Here is an 18,146-nt window from a genome sequence, read left to right as displayed (position 1 = left end):
GGAGTGTAATTTATGTAACCTAGCCCACTGGCCCTTGTCCGTGGCCAAAAAGATTATGTCCAACTAGGCATAAAACGCCAGTGTAAAACTGGGAGTTTAAATACACCAAATCTCGCCACTTTAAAACAACCATAGTACATGTATTTATGAACCTGTGCAATGATTGTATGTAAAGGTGTAAGCCAAGTGTAATTGACATAAATGGAGGTTATTGCTTGGGGAATAAACACAAAAAACAGCACTAATTGCCACCATTTTTTGCCAGGCCTTTGTTGATGACCTGTTAAACGGACCGCCCAATTATTTTAAAATTCAATAAACCCATTTTAAACTACACACCTTTTTGGAAATGTTACTTTTATACACTCATGTGTTTGCACAAGTATTATTCACTCTAACAGATTCATTCTCCTTTACATACTCTGAGATCTTGAGCTGGAGCAATCTGAAAAAATGGTGTTTCTCATTTTTCAGTTGAGGTGCCAAGATGAATTGTATAAAATGAGGAACTCCAGCTTTTCTTTTATCAAGAAATTGGGAATTCTTTAGCTGGGTTTGTAAATCAGTTCAGCAGAAGTCTATGGAAATGTTGTGAACCTTCTGTGTGTTCGGGTGTCAGAGTGTTGCAGAAAACGGATAGGAGAAATAACAAATGTGAGAAATTATTTAGTGTTTTTTTTCCCATCTGAGATGAATGGAGGAAAACAAAGTTCTTGGGATTCTGCTGAATCTGCCATTTAGAAAGGAGTTCATGGTACAGGTACAAGGCTTTAATAGTAGGAAACACAATCTGCGTCCCCATTGCATCGCACTGCAGTATAAGTCTGCCAATCCTATAGATCTCTGTTCATCTGCAACACTGCAACATTCCCTTCCCTTTACTGTGTATATTCTGTAGCATTTGAAGGGCTGATTAGTGGCAGGATTATTCTTGAGGTTACAAATGGGAAAGGCAGTGATGACTAAAATTATTGCTTGTGGCAATCCTGTAAATTCTGTTTGTCAACTGAAGATTAGGTAAAACTCCAGTTCTATAGTGGTCAATGGCACAATCATACAAGCAGATAGACCAGGGAGTATATTCTCAGAGTGTTTGTTGGCATAATTATTTAACAATTTGGCAGGTAGAGGCTGGAAAGGGATATATGCAAAGCCCACAAGTTTTAGAAAACAGATGCGTATATATTATTCTCTGCTTCCATTCAGTTTTGCTTCACTTTTTGCTTAAAAGATAAATGGTCTCCAAATATCCTGAAAAATAGCTCAGATGCTTCTGTTAGCTCCCCATTTCCAGTCTGATGATGACCCCAAACCTGATGGTCCCCCTAAAGTTCCTATTCTGGAGCTGAAGAATGAGGTGAATCATTACAAATCCAGCTATGAATCCTGCTCTGACTCTTTTCTATGAACATTAAAGTACAAAAAGTTACTCTGCACACTGCATCATTAATACAGACACTGAGGGGCAGATTTATTAAGGGTCGAATTGAAATTTCGAATGTTTAAATTTGCATTTCGAGTTAATGGGAGTTGATTGGAGTTTTTAGAAACTCCCATAAACTCGAAATTCGACCCTTGATAAATCTGCTACTTGATAAATCTGCTGCTGAAGGTAAGCAAATAAGTGGTTTAATAAAGCATATAATTACAACAGTGTATAATTACAAAACATATAATTAAGTACATACCAAACACAGTGTCCCATAAAAACAGCAGCACTCAGTCTTGCAAGACAGAAAAGTTGGTATGTGGGAGAATACGTTGAGACCGAAAAGGTGGTTCAATAAATTATTTTTTGTACATCACTAAAGACCTGTGAGTGTGGTGTAATATGATGAATAAACCTGTCCAATAAGTAATATTGTATGAAAACAATACTTAACAGGGCAGTCATGTGGGAACAAAATTACTCTAATACTACTTTAAGGCTCAGTTTAAGCACATTTTGCATTCAAATCTTTGAAAGAAAACTGTATATAGAATGCTAAAATTCACTGCTGCAGAATAGATCTGATTCTACTTCCAGAGAGAACCAAAGCATAGAAAGAGAAATGTGAGAAATGTAAGATTTGTTCTATAAAAATGTTCAGTGGTTTGTTTTTGTGTGTGTAAATGTCATGTGCAGTGGAAAACAGTGTCTGTTTATCCCTTTCTTTTCTCTGGTTCTGTCCCCTGAAACAATGTACAGGCTTCTTCTGTTAATCCTCTGGTTTTGGCTACATTGTTTAAAATCAGGAGCATCAGGGCAGAAAAGAGATAGGGACAGAAAGATCCTATTTTAAATAGCAATTGAAACCATCTTATTTTATAAATTTGGGGATTACATTTGGGGTAGAAAATTCACATTAACACTTTCTTGCCTGTGCATTAAAGAAATCTGTCATTTGAAAGGGACCTGTCTCCTCTAGTTGCCATATCACCCTATCAATGCCCTCGCAAGATCTGCCCTAGAGACAATCTCCATGGAAAATTTCTAATCCACATTCTCACTGCTCTGCTGATTCCCAGCCAGTCAATTCCATTCTGCTGCCTGTATTCACTACATTCAACAATCTTAGCCTGCATGGCTTTTTATGCTGCTTCTGACCTGATTTTCCAAAGTCTATTCCTCCCAGCTTAGCACCCACCCCATGTGATCCAGCCTCCCTAAATAAAGTTGTATTTGCTGTGAGAGCTGAGCCTGTGTGGATCACACCCAGCCTGCAGCACAACTCCCAGCTTGAGGATCACGTCATCAGCATCCCATTCACTTAGCTGGCCGAGGAGCAGCCAAGACTCTGCAGGGTGAATCTGCCCCAGTAACAAGCACAGTAAGGTAGGTAATCTGTTTCACTCCACACTCCTCTCATACCCATTCACTCTGCACTTTGAGCTGCTTATAGCTACAGCATGTATGAAGCACCATATATTGTCGTTGTTATTATTATTATATATTAGCACCCACATATTTTGTAGCACTGTGCAACAGACGGTTGTATGCATCAAACATACACATTTTGAATGATAGAGGAGATAAAAAGAGTGCCCTGCTCATTAGAGCTTACATCGAAATGGAGAAGGGAGTATGTGATACAAGGTGTAGGGATGATACAGCATTGATGCACTTAAGTTTTTGCCTGGGAAACGTAGCCTTGGTGCTCTTCCAATAAATAGTCAGCACTAGGAACATGGTTATAGTTTTTAATAAAAATGGGGGCCACAATCCCATCTGCTCATGTCACTGAGACTAGACAGGTTGTGCGCATTTTTTAACTATTAATCCTCATTCCCCTATAAATCATCCCGGTCTCATGGGGCAGCTGCACTGTTTAGTGTGGGACAACATTCTGCGGCTTCAATGCAGCGAGGGAGCTAATTTCAATACAGCAACAGATACATAAGTTAGGGAGAGCCCTTCTGCATATAGAATGGGGCTTACACTGTTATTGCACTGTTTTTGTGCAGCCGGGCAGGGCTTTAATAGCTGCATCATTGAGTTTAGGGCTCTTCTATGGAACATTAAAGAACACATCAGACAAATCCACATGGGCTGCAAAATATGCATATGTTATGCAAATGCAAACACTGTTTAATTGTGTTGAACAATGAACACGGGATGAGACTTTAATGTACTGTACTGCAGAATACAAGGTTTTTTGGAGACCTAACTGGTCTTAAGCCAAGTGCACCTATGTGTTCCAGGGTTGCAAGTATAGGGCCACCTTGCTAAACTGCTGCAATGGGTGGTGAATAGTACTTAGTATTCATATGTTAATATATACCTGCACTTATACAAGAGTAGCTGTAGGTATGACAGGCATGAACACTGTGCAAATGTATTACTTGCTACTGTGTATTAGTGTTCCAGATATCTAAGTGATGCACGTGGGGATTTCACCTCACACATAATGGCTATATTTTGTCTTTCTTTGCTCTGTGTATTCCTGTAATGAGCAGAAACTGTGAATAAGTACCCACTGTCTCCCCCTCTCTCTCTAATGTATGCCAGTGTGTACCAAATGATCACAGCAGTGCTTCTGTCCTGGGTTAGGTGTTAGGCAAACTTTACATGCGAACTGGTAAGAACTGAGCAGATTGCATTCATGGATTGATGGTTTGTATGTATAATTACTTTTGGGGCAGATTCAATCCACTAAGCTGCATTTGTATATATAGGGATAGAAAAATAAAACTTCACTATGCTCCAGTGGAGCTTGGAAAGGACTTTTACTGTTAAATTGTAAAGTGTGGCAAGGTGGTCTCAATACCTGTGTTGTAGTAAGACAGCCACAAGCTGTTGTTGAGCTACAACTCTCCAGATTTCGTGACATGTTCTCGGAGTTGTAGGTCAATAAAAGCTGTAGAGCTGCAGGTTGATAAATATTGAGACAGGTTGATTTCATAGCGGGCCATTTTCCAACAACTTCCACAATGTTTAATGGCACCCACCACTGGAGAATGGATCTGTTTTGACCTTACTGTGTGCATACACATAGGGACACAAGAGCAGTGAAAAGACCATACAGAGGTATGCAGAGGGGGAAAGGGGCAAAGTAAATACAATCAAGCTTGACTCTACAGAGAAACATTTGTATGCATAAGGAACCTAAATTATCTCCATTTGGGTCCTCATAATTTATACTAGGCTATAGAGTATGTTGTTCAACAATTACTCCCACAATCCCCAGTCAACAGTCAAAGTCTGTTGGGGCATTTGGGAACTGCATTTGTCCAACATCTGGAGGGCCACAGATGGCCATCACTGCTATAGATACAATTTTTTTCAAATCTGTATTTTTTTCTCTTATTAACAAGTAAATAAAAAAATTCCCTAGTATCCTTTTCCATGTTTAAAAGTTGCACCTGTCACCATATTGTATGGCTTTGGCGAGACACAGGAGGAAATTTAGAGATTCATGATAACATTTATAGGTGACCCCCATCCCCACAAAAAAGAAACAAGGATGTTGTCCACCATATAAACCCCTTTTATAATGCTATATACGTATTTATATATATTTCCCCGGGGGAAGGATTATATGGGAGGATTATATATATATATATATATATTCATTACATTTTTACCAGCACTCCAAAATACACCACTGATATAGAATATCAAACATATATAAATAGGATACTGTACTCCCTTAGTAGTAGTATTTCATCTTCTCTAGATTTTAACAGAAAAGCACCACCTGTTTTTGACCACTGAGCGGTGTTGTTCTACAGAAAAGCTAAGAGAACACGATAGTGGAGTTCAGCAACCCAGCAGCCCTTGCTTATCCATACAGATATAAAGAGGGAAAGTACATGGACAGTGCAAAGGCACTATGAATTGTTTACAGTGAGTTAGTCATCAAATGTCAGAATATGATAATCTGAAAATATAAAAACGGGGGTAGCTCTGTAGAGCATAATGTTCTGCACTGAGAAAGAGAAGTGAATGTATAGGCAACCCAGACCTGCCAGTTGTCAAAACACGCACATCATTTAAAAAAGATGATTGAAGGTACTTATTCCTACATTTCTCTGAAGACTGATGTTCATACCTAGTGGGCACCTTTAAAGAGAAGGTGACTGTGAATGTTATAGTTCTTCTTAATATCCACAGGCTTTAGTAGTGCTCCATCTTTATTTTTTTCCTAATTACCAAAATTAATTTTCTCACTCAGAATAATAAACAGTGATTATGGCTGACCTCATCTCTTTCCTTAGATCTAATAATGTGATAGCTGGCTGTTTGCATCTAGCACTGGAGTATAGATGCACAGCTTTCCACATGGATGGTGGTCAGAGAAGAATACTTACAAACACCCAATACCTTCTTCTAACTTGTTCTTACTTTGTCAATATATCTTGGGAGCTGGAATATAGCCCATAAGTGTAGATTAGTGATGAACAGAACCTTGAATTGCACCTGGTCTGTCCCTGTGCAGCTATACTGCTGGTTCTATCCCTAGTGTTGTCACAGAAGGAAATCAGGATTGTCCATACCTTGTTTTAGTGAACACCCTAAATAATGTTAATCAGAAATTCAGGGACTGACTTAGCATACGCACAATATAAAATCACAATACAACACTTCTTAGTAAGTAATTCAAATTTACATGGCAGCATAGAAACCCCTACACTGAGCACCAGAATTATTGGCCCTGTAGCATCCGCTTCTACGACAAATCTGATGTCACTTTCTGCTAATATTTTTATGATTTCTGACAACCCCTCAGTTTAGCTTATTGACATCAACCCAGAGCATACTGAGAATGTGCAGTGCAACTGACATGTAAAAGATGGCCTAAAAATCCAGGAAGGAGAGCTCCTATGATTAACCCTGAAGACAAAAATTAATATTAATGTAGTAGTGCTGCTGAACCTCTGGGTTGGTACAGTAAGTTCAATAAATAAAACACAGCATTTCTAGACATATTTAGTTTTTATTTAAAGAGCACCTATCAGGGGAAATAAAGGCTGAACTCCAGTTTGGGGAAACAATACTACTTTCTGCAAAATATGCTAGTACCTAGCTCCATGCCACCCACCATAGGAGAAAGGTCCTGGTATGGGTGGCATGCAAATGGGGCTTAAAGTCCCAGCTTGCATATTATGCTCTTGGCAGCTTTCTCAAGCATTTTCTTAAGCTCAAGAGTGTGGTCAAACATGGCTGTCCTCACAGGAGCTTTCCTCTAGTATAGGCAGTATAGTGCTAGGTACCAGCTTTTTGCAGAAAATAGTGTTGTATCCCCTAAGTCAAGTATGGGCTCTAATATTTTGCACCTCCAGTGTAGGAAACCATTTTCACCCCAAGAGGTGCCCTTAAGCTTAATATGAACAGCACAAGGTTATCAACCCTTTAGGTAGGGTGGATTCTTATTTATCTTAGCTGTCATTTATTTATGGAGCCAATAACGCTAAAAAAATATGTTTAAACGAATTATCATAAGATCAGGCAAAAAACCCATTTGAAGCCTCTCCAATTTGCCACCAAAGGGGGGAAATTCCTTCCTGACTCCAAATTGACAATCGGACTAGTCCCTGGATCATCTTGTACTGTGAGCTATCTGCCATAACCCTGTATTTCCTCACTTGCTAAAAAGCCATCCAACCCTTTCTTAAAGCTATCTAATGTATCAGCCTGTACGACTGATTCAGGGAGAAAATTCCACATCTTCACAGCGCACACTGTAAAAACCTGTGGAACCTTCTTTCTTCTAATTGGAATGGGTGACCTTGTGTCAGCTGGAAAGACCTACTGGTAAATAAAGTATTAGAGAGATTATTATATGATCCCCTTATATATTTATACATAGTTATCATATCACCTCTTATCTATAGCCCCTCTTCTCCAGCATGAACAACCGCAATTTGGCCTTACCAGTGCTCTCCTTCCATGCATTTATGCCCATATTAATACAGCTCAAGGCCTTAGTTTCCCTTGATGCTGCTGACTGGCATTGCTTGCTACAGCCAAGTTTATTATCTACAAGGGTATACGTGGCTTGGATATTTTTACATCCCAGGTGCATTACTTTACATTATCAACATTGAATCTCATTTTAGCTGCCCAGATTACCAGTTTGTCAAGATCCTGCTGCAAGAATGATGCATCCTGGATGGAATAAATTGGGCTGGATAGTTTTGTGTAGAGAATGTACCATTAACGACTACCCTCTTTACCCAATCCTGTAGCCAGTTTCATATCCAAGTGCAAATGACTTTGTTAAGTCCAACAGACCTTAGTTTAAAAGCAGTCGTTTGGGGGGCACGGTATCAAATGTTTTGGCAAAATCCAAATAGATCACATCTACTGCTCCCCCACTGTCCAGAATCTTACTTACTTCATCATAAAAAGCAATCAGATTTGTCTGACATGATCAATCCTTCATAAAGCCATGCTGATTGCTGCTCATAATGCCATTCACTAGGACAAAAGTTTGAATGTAATCTCTTAACAAGCCTTCAAATAATTTGCCCACCATAGATGTCAAGCTTACTGGCCTATAACTGCCAGGCTGAGATAGTAATCCCTTTTTAAATATTGGAATGACATAATCTTTTCTCCAATCCATAGGCACCATAACAGATGAAAGTGAATCTGAGAAAGTTAGAAATAGGGGCCGGTCTTAACTGAACTAAGCTCTCTTAGAACTCGGGGGTGTATGCCATCTGGCCCTGGCATCTGGTTTACATTAATTTCTATTAAAGCTTTACAAATCGTATCCTGAGTCAGTCACTGACTAGATTGAGCTGAGCTAACAGTGCAGCTATGAAGTGAGCCTGGAAACTCAGACTCCTCTGTTGTGTACACAGAAGTAAAAAAAGAACATATTTAGCGTATTTGAGTTTTCTGTATCTGTTACAACCATACTTATACCATTATTTAAAGGAGCAATACTCTAACCCGCATCTTTTTACTATTAATATACTTAAAAAAACCTTTTTGAGGTTAGTCTTAGCCTCAGCCGCAATGTGCTCCTCGGTTCCTATCTTTGCCTTCCAGATTGCTGTTTTACAACATTTATTATAGTGTTTATATTCATTAAATGCAGCTTCTGTCCCAACAAATTGTAGTTTTTAAATGCCTTTCTCTTCTTTCCTATTAATTTTTTTAACTTTTATATTAAGCCACATAGGGTGATTCTTAGTGCATCTACATTTACTCCTTAAGGAAATAAATTGAGAACAGTAACGATTTAATATCATTTTAAATGACAACCATTTTTGTTTTTAGATGAAAACTTAAAGCCCCAATCTATGCTCTGAAGGTCAGCCCTCAAGTCACTAAAATAAGCTTTTCTGAATTTCATGTTTTTTGTTGTCCCAAACATTGAATGATATCACATTATGGTAACTATAACCCAGGGTTTCAGTTACTTTCACATTTCCTATAAGTTCTGGGTCATTAGAGATCGCTAGATACAGTAAAGCATTTTTAAAGATAAATACATTTCACAATTTTATGTTCTATCATTTAACAATATTCTTTCATAAGGGAAAATTGTCTGAAATTTAAATCCCTGCATGCCATGCTTCTGAGTTGCCCAGGCATGGATTTGTGGCGAATTTCTGCATTTTGCCATCAGCAAATTTTTTCATGAAACGTTGGCAAAAATTGCTGAGAGAAAAAAAGTTGCCAAGACAAATAAGTCGGCAAAAGGAAAAACGGCCATTTACTTTAATGCATATAGAGAGAGAAAAAATTGTTATTTGCAAAAAAACTTTTTTACGCCCATTGACTTCAATGGGTTTGTGAATTTTTCACTGTTTCTCGTTTTTTTCTGCAATTTTGCAAAGTTTTTGGTCAAGCGAAACGGGACAGATTTGCTCATCAATAATTGACACAGGTATTTGCCCTCTTGTGTTATCTATGAATGCAGTGGAATGCAGAATATAACTGCTACACGGCAACATGTTAATTTGAATACAGCGAGTTTAGTTGAGTCAGTGACCTGGATTTATATATAGTGAGGGGCAAATTTGGGGCCTTTCGCTTTGCCGAAAAATTTGTGAATTTCCTGCAAAATTCGTGAAACAGCACCGGTGTCTCGTTTTTGACGCTGGTGTCCGTTTCTGATGCCGCCGTCCATTTTTGACGCCGGCATCCGTTTTTTTGGATGCCGATGACTGTCTTTGTTGAAATTGGACCGGCGTCCAAAAAACTGACGCCGGCGTCCATTTTTTTTGACTCTGGCGAATTTTCGCGGTGGTTTCATGCTTGACGAATAAATTCGCCCATCACTACTTATATACCAGTTAAGGGTTGGGCAGGAGTATATCAGAGGTATTTATTACAGTAACACTGGCACTTAAATATTCAATAGCTATGTAACCATGAGCAAGAATATCTGGAATAGAAGCCTGGTTACATGCACATTTATTGCTGAGGTGTGACTCACGCCACACTAATTAGCAAGAAAGATATAGCAGCACTGAGATGTCAGAAATTGCTCAAGGTGAACTCTTCTCCTCTCTGGTAGAACCTGAATTGTGCCCTTGTGTTACGGTTTGTGTCAATACTGTAACTGCTGCCTTTGTTTATGTTCTTTTAATATTTGCATTCACAGGACTAAACGATAACATTTGCTGTTGGATTGGCAAATAATCTTATAAAGCTTATCCTAGCCATGTAACCCATAGCAACTAAATAACAGCTGTTACTGCTCATGTTCATAGTGCAGTTAAAATAATGGAAGAAAATACCTGTTTGAAGGAATGAGTTAAAGGGATTCTGTCATGATTTTTATGGACTTGTTTTTATTTTTAAATTACACTTACACTGCAAATAATTTACTCTACCATGTAAAATTTAATTCCTGAACCAACAAGTGTATTTTTTAGCTTATGAGCTTTGAAAAACAAATGTTTCCCCATGGCAGTATGCCTTTAATATATTTTTCGTTTTCTTTAAAAACCGTACCCTTCTGATTCTTGTTACATGAACTCAGACAAGTCAACCTCTCCAAATCTGAGATTTATTTGGCCATGCCCAATCTGGTACAGACTATGCCCCTTTATAGGCCTCCACCTGTGGTTAAATATAGGGATGCACCGAATCCAGGATTCGGTTCGGGATTTGGCCAAGATTCTGCCTTTCTCAGCAGGATTTGGATTCGGCCGAATCCTTCTGCCCGGCCGAACCGAATTTGAATATGCAAATTAGGGGTGAGGAGGGAAATTGCGTGACTTTTTGTCACAAAACAGGGAAGTAAAAAATGTTTTCCCCTTCCAACCCCCAATTTGAATATGCAAATTAGGATTCGGTTCGGAATCTTAGAAATCTTTTTCTAAGGATTTGGGGGGTTGGGACGAATCCAAAATAGTGGATTCCGTGCATCTCTAGTTAAATATGAGTATTAGTGGCAGCATGGAATGCTCTAACCATACTATATTCCTTTTGTGAAATACAGACAGATTTCACTATGAGTGGAATAGTCATCCCTCATCTAGTATTTTTGGTGAGACCGGACAATTTTGCAGACTGGAATAATGGTGGGTCTTTTTTAAAAATGGTGTAAGCTTTAGGTGTGGCCAAGTTGTTTTTGGGTGTGGTTGGGGTGAAACAAGGTTATGGTCTCAAGTGTCAAGATTTTCCAATAGCACCTACAATCTAAGGAGAAGAGAGCATCAGATCTTCCATTAGCAGTCATTTTATAGTTTAGTATAACTCTCAAATAATAGTAAAAAGTAAAATAGTAAAAAGAAACTGTGGGCTGGAACCCCTAGAAAGAACCAAAGGATTAGATATAAGGGTTTCCAGGCTGAAGGCAGCTTAGGTTGAAATTAGACGTTCTCCTATATATTTCTTTGGAACTGATAGGACTCCTGATATAACATGTTTTTTTAATAGATCCTAACATACCTTGGTATGAGGTTTTAAAGTGCTGCATTGCAAACAGTGGGTTGAACTCACAAAATCAGAAAATCTATAGTCAAGTATTGGTGTCTTTTAAAACTGGGCTGAAGAAAAGCACCCAAAAAATCAGTGTCCCTGTCCCTTTGTGCAATAGTGCATAATGTTATCTATACACTGATTCTCAGGCAGATCCATTCCCCCTATTCCAAACCTATTCTTTAAATAGGGTCACGACTGCAATCAGTGTAAATGGATTGAAACGTAATTGGCAATGATTTCTTGATGGCATATTAACTAGTGATGGGCGAATCTGTCCCATTTCGCTTCGCCGGACGTGTATCCATGCCTGTTGAATAAATTCGCCCATCACTAATATTAATGGCTTTTTAGATGGATGCGCTTGCGTGTGAAGGTGAAGCAGATTTTTTTTTTAGTATTGAAAATTAGCTTTTGAATAACTGTACCATGGGATTATGAATAATTATTATAATTATTATAATAATTATTTTCACACTTGCCTTTGAGCTGATTTGTTTTAAACACATTAGTAGATCTACTAGGCCTGATATACTTGCTGCCTGGGATCTCTAGTGTTTGATGGATGTAATGTACATGAAACCCAAGGTTCCGGCCTTATCCACAAAGGGATGACTTGACAGGCCAGTTGCCTGCTGGATGAACAGATATATCGGCAGATAACTGCTTGTCAATATTTTCTACATAGGTACCAGTGAGCACTTTTCTAGGGTGGAAGTGTTGGGTTGGTGGGCAGCTCTCAGGTGCCTATACATAAAACAAAATCTGACAAGAAAAATAAAAAAATTCAACCCCTGCCTGCAACAAGACAATCATTGCTAAATGCAATGGTGGAGCTGTGATGGAAAGGGTAGTAGAAGGGGTGGTCAAAAGTTTGTGCCTGGGGATAAGCCAAATGTAAATCTAACACTGAATAACTGTTGTGATTATGTTGAGCCCTTTTGAAATTCATTTCAATAATGTTTTTGGGTATATTGTAAACGAAATGCCTTACTATGCTTTTCTGCCTGTACTTAGACTAGGCCATATGTAGGGCTAGTCCTACCATAATCGGAAGGAACACGTAATATAGTGTGAACTGCTACTGTAACTGAGGAACCAGAGGTGTTGCTTCTCACAAATTGATAGCTGGCATCTAAATGGGTTATGCTACTACTACTCTGTGCAAAAACCCAGACATTAACAACAGCTGAGGAATGCATAACAAAAGCAGATGATCAAGGCTTGACCACAGCATCATATAGGACATGTTACATTTTGAAACAAATTATTAGATATTTTCAGCATATCGGGCATGTCCGTTCTGCAGTACTTCAACTTAGCTGCAACCTGCAACTAACCACCAACTGTTGAAAGCAGAGAACATTTTACTGAAAGGTACAAATAAGTGATTTTCTACTGTTTAATAATTTTTCTAGGTTTGTACTGTTAGAGCAGATGTCTGTGGGTTCAGCCCAGTCATCTTTTGAAGTTAGGACAAAAGAAATAAATCTATAGCACATCTAATCGTTTCCATTGTATCCACAAGACTCCTTCTAAAATTTCATTTTCAAGTGGCAAAGTCATTGGATGGAGGAGAAAGAGGAGATAGAAAACTGATAAAAGAAAAACTGTAGGAAGGAGAAGGAGGATTACTCCATAAGTAATGGTAAGCATTGTCAAATGGCTCATTGAAATATAGGCTAACCATTTAGTAAGGATTAAGAAAGGGCTTGCTGTGGTAGACAAATCTATTTTGTCTAGACTGCCTGTTATTTCAGTGGAGAAGTATGGGGATGATGATCACATTTGTCCATAATAATCAACCACCTTTAGCTATTTTATGGTAGGGCTCCGCCAGCTGAGGAGCTGGTAGAGCTTCATGTACGGTATGTGTGCACCAAAGATGATGATGATGCTTGCACATCTTTTTCAGTGTGGGCACAGTTGGAGAATACTCAAGACTGGTGTCAACAAAGTTAAAGGCATACTGTCATTGGAAAAACATTTTTTTTTCCAAAATGAATAGTGCTGATCCAGCAGAATTCTGCAGTAAAATCCATTTCTCAAAAGAGAAAACAGATGTTTTATATTCAATTTTGAAATCTGACATGGGGCTAGACATATTGTCAATTTCCCAGCTGCCCCCGGTCATGTGACTTGTGCTCTGATAAACTTCAATTACTCTTTACTGCTGTACTGCAAGTTGGAGTGATATCACCCCCTTCCTTCCCCCTCCAGCAGCCAAACAAAAGAAAAATGGGAAGGTAACCAGATAACAGCTCCCTAACACAAGATAACAGCTGCCTGGCAGATCTAAGAACAACATTCAATAGTAAAAACCCATGTCCCACTGAGACACATTCAGTTACATTGAGAAGGAAAAACAGCAGCCTGCCAGAAAGCATTTCTCTCCTGAAGTGCAGGAACAAGTCACATGACCAGGGGCAGCTGGGAAATTGCCAAAATGTCTAGCCCCATGTCAGATTTCAAAATTGAATATAAAAAAATCTGTTTACTCTTTTGAGAACTGGATTTTACTGCAGAATTCTGCTGGAGTAGCACTATTAACTGATGCGTTTTGAAAAAAAACATGTTTTCTGATGACAGGATCCCTTTAAGGGTTTGCAGCATTCACATTGAGGACCATAAGACCTTCTTCACCCTACAAAATGTGAACAGTAAAACATCTAATTGACTGCTTGATCTAAGTCTGTGTTGTACCCATGTCTTCTAATCAGTGGAGATGACATGCAGATTTGCTTTTGAGTTCTGAACCCCAAGAAGGTACAAATATAAACAATAGTTGGAAAGAATGAGGGTAGTGCCTTCAGGGCTCCCTTGTCTCTGTGTAAGATATTCCATGGTGAGCCATAATACTTGGTTAAAGAATAAGGATAAAGATTGACTTCTTATAGCATAGCAGTTTTTATATTATTTTTTGATAATGATTTACAATATATAAATCTGCTTTGATATATGAATCAAATCCTTGGTTTAGGTAAAAGCAGCAGATTTTGGGATGGCTATTGTCCAATGGTCAAGGTACAATGTGTTTGTTCTATGTATTTGATGGGTAAACAACGCAGCAAATATCCTTGGAATAAACAAACTGACAGCAGATAGACAATAATCTATCCAGACAATTTATTTGAGTAACAAATAAGGCCTTGTACAAAGTTAATACTTTGACTATGACAAACAGTTTGCACAACACATTAGTGCACAAGTAAGCACTTGGGTTGAAGGTTTTCTAAGAACTCTGGTATAAGAAGGAGCTTCCATTTTACATGAGTAACTTCGCCTTGGACCCATGAGTGGGTGCCAGGACTTGGATCATCGCTTGATTATCGGGAGCCTGAGGGTGATGAACCAAGGGTTTTGTGGCTCCCCGATTGTGCTGAATTGATACAGTACTGGCTATTCTTGTAATTACCATCATATGAAGTTAAGTAAACATTTTTAAATTGTTTGTGTGTAAGTTCTTGCTCACAAGCAGTATATCAACAGGTTTAATCATTGATTCAGTATATTTGTATTAATATTTTTATAAATATTAATTAAAATTATTAAAATTGATAAAGGTTTACCCCTTTATTACACTTCTCTTCTAGCAGGGAAGAGCAAGATCGTTAATGTAGAGCACTTTAATGTAGAGCGCTAACATGGTTCTCTCCGGTCTATTAGAAGTTGCCACAGATATAAAGGAAACTTATGCCAATGGAGTGCTGCCATTAGAGAGCATATGTATAATTACTAAATGGCAGCACAGAAGTCAGTGCAACAAGCATTAGAATTTAATAATTAGCCCATGAAGTATCACAGAAACCGGAGAGACTTCAAATGTGAATTAATTTTATTATAGCACTACATGTTTCGGACCTCTAGGGTCCTTCCTCTGGTGCAAGTTGCAAATTTGGAGGATCTAGAGGGAATAATAACCTGTATCCATAATAATTAGCCCAGTAGTATCCACTCATACGATAGGCCAACCTAATATTTAATTTGCAACGACCCCTAAGCTTAGCTTCTCAACAGCTGCTCAGAGCCCACTGAGCATGTTAGTGTCACATACACTTTCCAAGATGGTGACCCCCTGTGACAAGTTTGAATTCCTGGATTATTGCTGCTATTGAGAAGCTGAAAATGAAATCGGCATTGTGGAGTCTCATTTATTTTTACTTAAGATAGCAGCTTCCATTTGGTCAATAGGAACGCAAAGCCATCTTTGGTTCATTCCAGCATCCCAATTTCTGTTCTGTTTCATTGTGCTACTGTGATGCCTCAAATACAAATAGCTTTGTTGATGAATGTCAACAACTGTTTATTCAAAGCACTAATATATGGTGGAGGTTGTGTTGGTCTCTATCTTCTGCTGGTACCATATCTGCATGGTAGCTCCACTTTTCAGAAAAGTCTATTTCCCCATTTTCCAGCCAATGAAAAGCAGCAGAAATATTACCATGTTAATGAAAATATACTATAAGCATGATCATTAACAGAGGTTTCTTTTAACCTTGTTGTACCCTTTTGTACAAAGCATTCCTGCAAACATTAGAGGTCCTTTTTCTAGAGACTCGTCAGTAGCGCATGTTCAAAGTTCAAAGTCTATTTTTTAAAAGGATAAACTGTATAACAAATCTTTAAAAATGGCTCCAAAATCTAGTTAAGTGCACAATTTTGTGGAGAATTATCTCTTTGACATATATTGTTCTTAGAGGCATAAAGAATTCACTTACTGTTACTTTCTCTTCTGCAGGTCTGGGAAACAAATTAAACTTTTTCATACAAGCAGTGGGAAACAGTTTTAATGATGGTCAACCAGTGTGACATACTTGGAAACCTTGATGGTGGGATTTTTTTTAACTTCTAATATTAGCATTTTTTTTCTATCCAGCCAACAACTTTTTTACATGGCACCAGACTTCAGCTACTATCCCTTCATTTTCATGGATATTGTATCTTTATAAGGGTCCTGAACCAAGTTTAAGGATGACGATATTGTACCTAAACAAATCCTCACGCTGCTGAAGTTCCTTTTGCTAAATGGATATTTACAGCGTTCCTTCCTTCTACATTAAATTACACTTTTCTTCAGATGATGAAATTTCTTGTTAAAATCTGAAGAACACTACTGTGATGGTGCTAAGTACAATCTCACATTGTTTACAACATAGAGAGTTTCCTGTAACTGGGCAGTAGACTATCACACTGGGCATCACAAGGATCACCAAAATATAGAAAAAAATGTAAGATTATAGGTCAAATTTTCAAAGATTATAGAATCTTGTTTAAAAAACAAATATCCAATGAAGCCCACATCCGAATTACTTCCTTCTCCAGTATATTCGACTGAGTTTGATTCTGTGATTAATCAAAATGTTACAGGCAACATGGACGCAATACTTCTAGATGGTGCTTTGTCATCCATTGTTGTCCTGATCATGGTGCTGTCTATTATTTGCACCTTGGTGGTGATGTCACTACTGACTTATTGCTTTCATAAGTGGAAGCTGCGAGCAAGAAAACTGCAGAGGGCCCAGGAAGAATATCAGAAAGACCAAGAGAAGAACATGTCTCCCTGCAAGTCTTGACTGTACAAGCATCTGAAAATCTAGGCAAGGCAATAACTGGACCGTTATACTTCTCAAAGCTTCATCTGACAAAGCCAATCTGCATCCTGCTACTTTATTCATGCAATTATCGGTCTACATTAAACTGTAACAACTTATTTCTGTAGCTAAGATTGTGTTTACTAATTAGCCTAACAGCTGCATTGTAGCACAGTCGAGTAAATGGATTGTAATATATCTAACAGCTGCTCATAAGTAAATACGTAGATCTTTTTTTTTTATTAAAAAAAATGAATGATAAAGTGGGAATTTGTGTTTAATATCTTTATTTGATTATATATATATATATATATATATATATATATATATATATATATATATATATATATATATATATATATATATCCATTCCAAAAGGATCAGCACTCACAGGACTTAAAATAATAAAGTAAGTTTATTTAGTAAAACAGCATACATAGGACTAACGTTTTGGCCCCTTCAGAGGCCTTTCTCAAAGTGCCAGAACTAACAATGATTATCTCTTTAGAGATGATTATTTTAAGTCCTGTGAGTGCTGATCCTTTTGGAATGGATGGAGATGATTTGCTGATCGTGCACCCAGGCACATGAACACTTTAAACGAGAGTGCTGGCCTCCTGACTGTTTACCTATAGAATGGTTAACAATGATTATAGAAGAACATTGATTTAAATGAAGCAAAACTTCTACTTAGAATCCCAATCTCTCTAGAGGCCTGACTTTTTCTGTTCTGTAGTGTGCCAAAAAGTGGGATTTCCTATAATGCATTTATATTATAGGTCAGAAAACAAGTGTCGCATCCAAGGTTAAAAAAACACTAGAAAGTAAATATTACTGCAAAATCTTGGCTTATTTTATGTCAAGAATCCAATGCTTTGATTAGTTTACAAGTGTCAGTATAAGTTAATGTCAAGCTTACTTTCACTTCCCCCTCTGTTGTTGTATATACTTTATAAGAACCTTGTGATTTCCGTGGCTTTTCTGCCAACAAGTTATTTCCTCTCATCCTTATAAAAATCTTGACACATTTGAAATCTGCACTGCATTGTGCTTTTCTGATGCTTTTCTCCAATACCATAATTTCAGGAGATACTAAAAAAATAGACAAAATGTCCATATAAAACCTCCCACCTGGTGCCCAATGTGGCTCTCTAGTTTTAAATACTAACAATACCAGCTTAAGGTGA

The 18,146-nt window shown here is 37.9% G+C and overlaps 1 long non-coding RNA gene across 1 annotated transcript; it reads left to right on the top strand.

Moving 5' to 3' along the window:
- The first annotated feature begins 2,534 nt into the window (after nt 1-2,534).
- Nucleotides 2,535-17,225, top strand: LOC108700087. The gene is made up of 2 exons (XR_001932945.2): nt 2,535-2,815; nt 16,107-17,225. It is a non-coding gene; the product is annotated as an uncharacterized LOC108700087 (long non-coding RNA).
- Nucleotides 17,226-18,146: the final 921 nt, after the last annotated feature.

The sequence above is a fragment of the Xenopus laevis genome, chromosome 8S, assembly GCF_017654675.1.
Source record: "Xenopus laevis strain J_2021 chromosome 8S, Xenopus_laevis_v10.1, whole genome shotgun sequence".
Classification (NCBI taxonomy): domain Eukaryota; kingdom Metazoa; phylum Chordata; class Amphibia; order Anura; family Pipidae; genus Xenopus; species Xenopus laevis.
The sequence above is the reverse complement of the archived record's forward strand: the minus strand, read 5'-3'. Positions and strand labels throughout refer to the sequence as shown.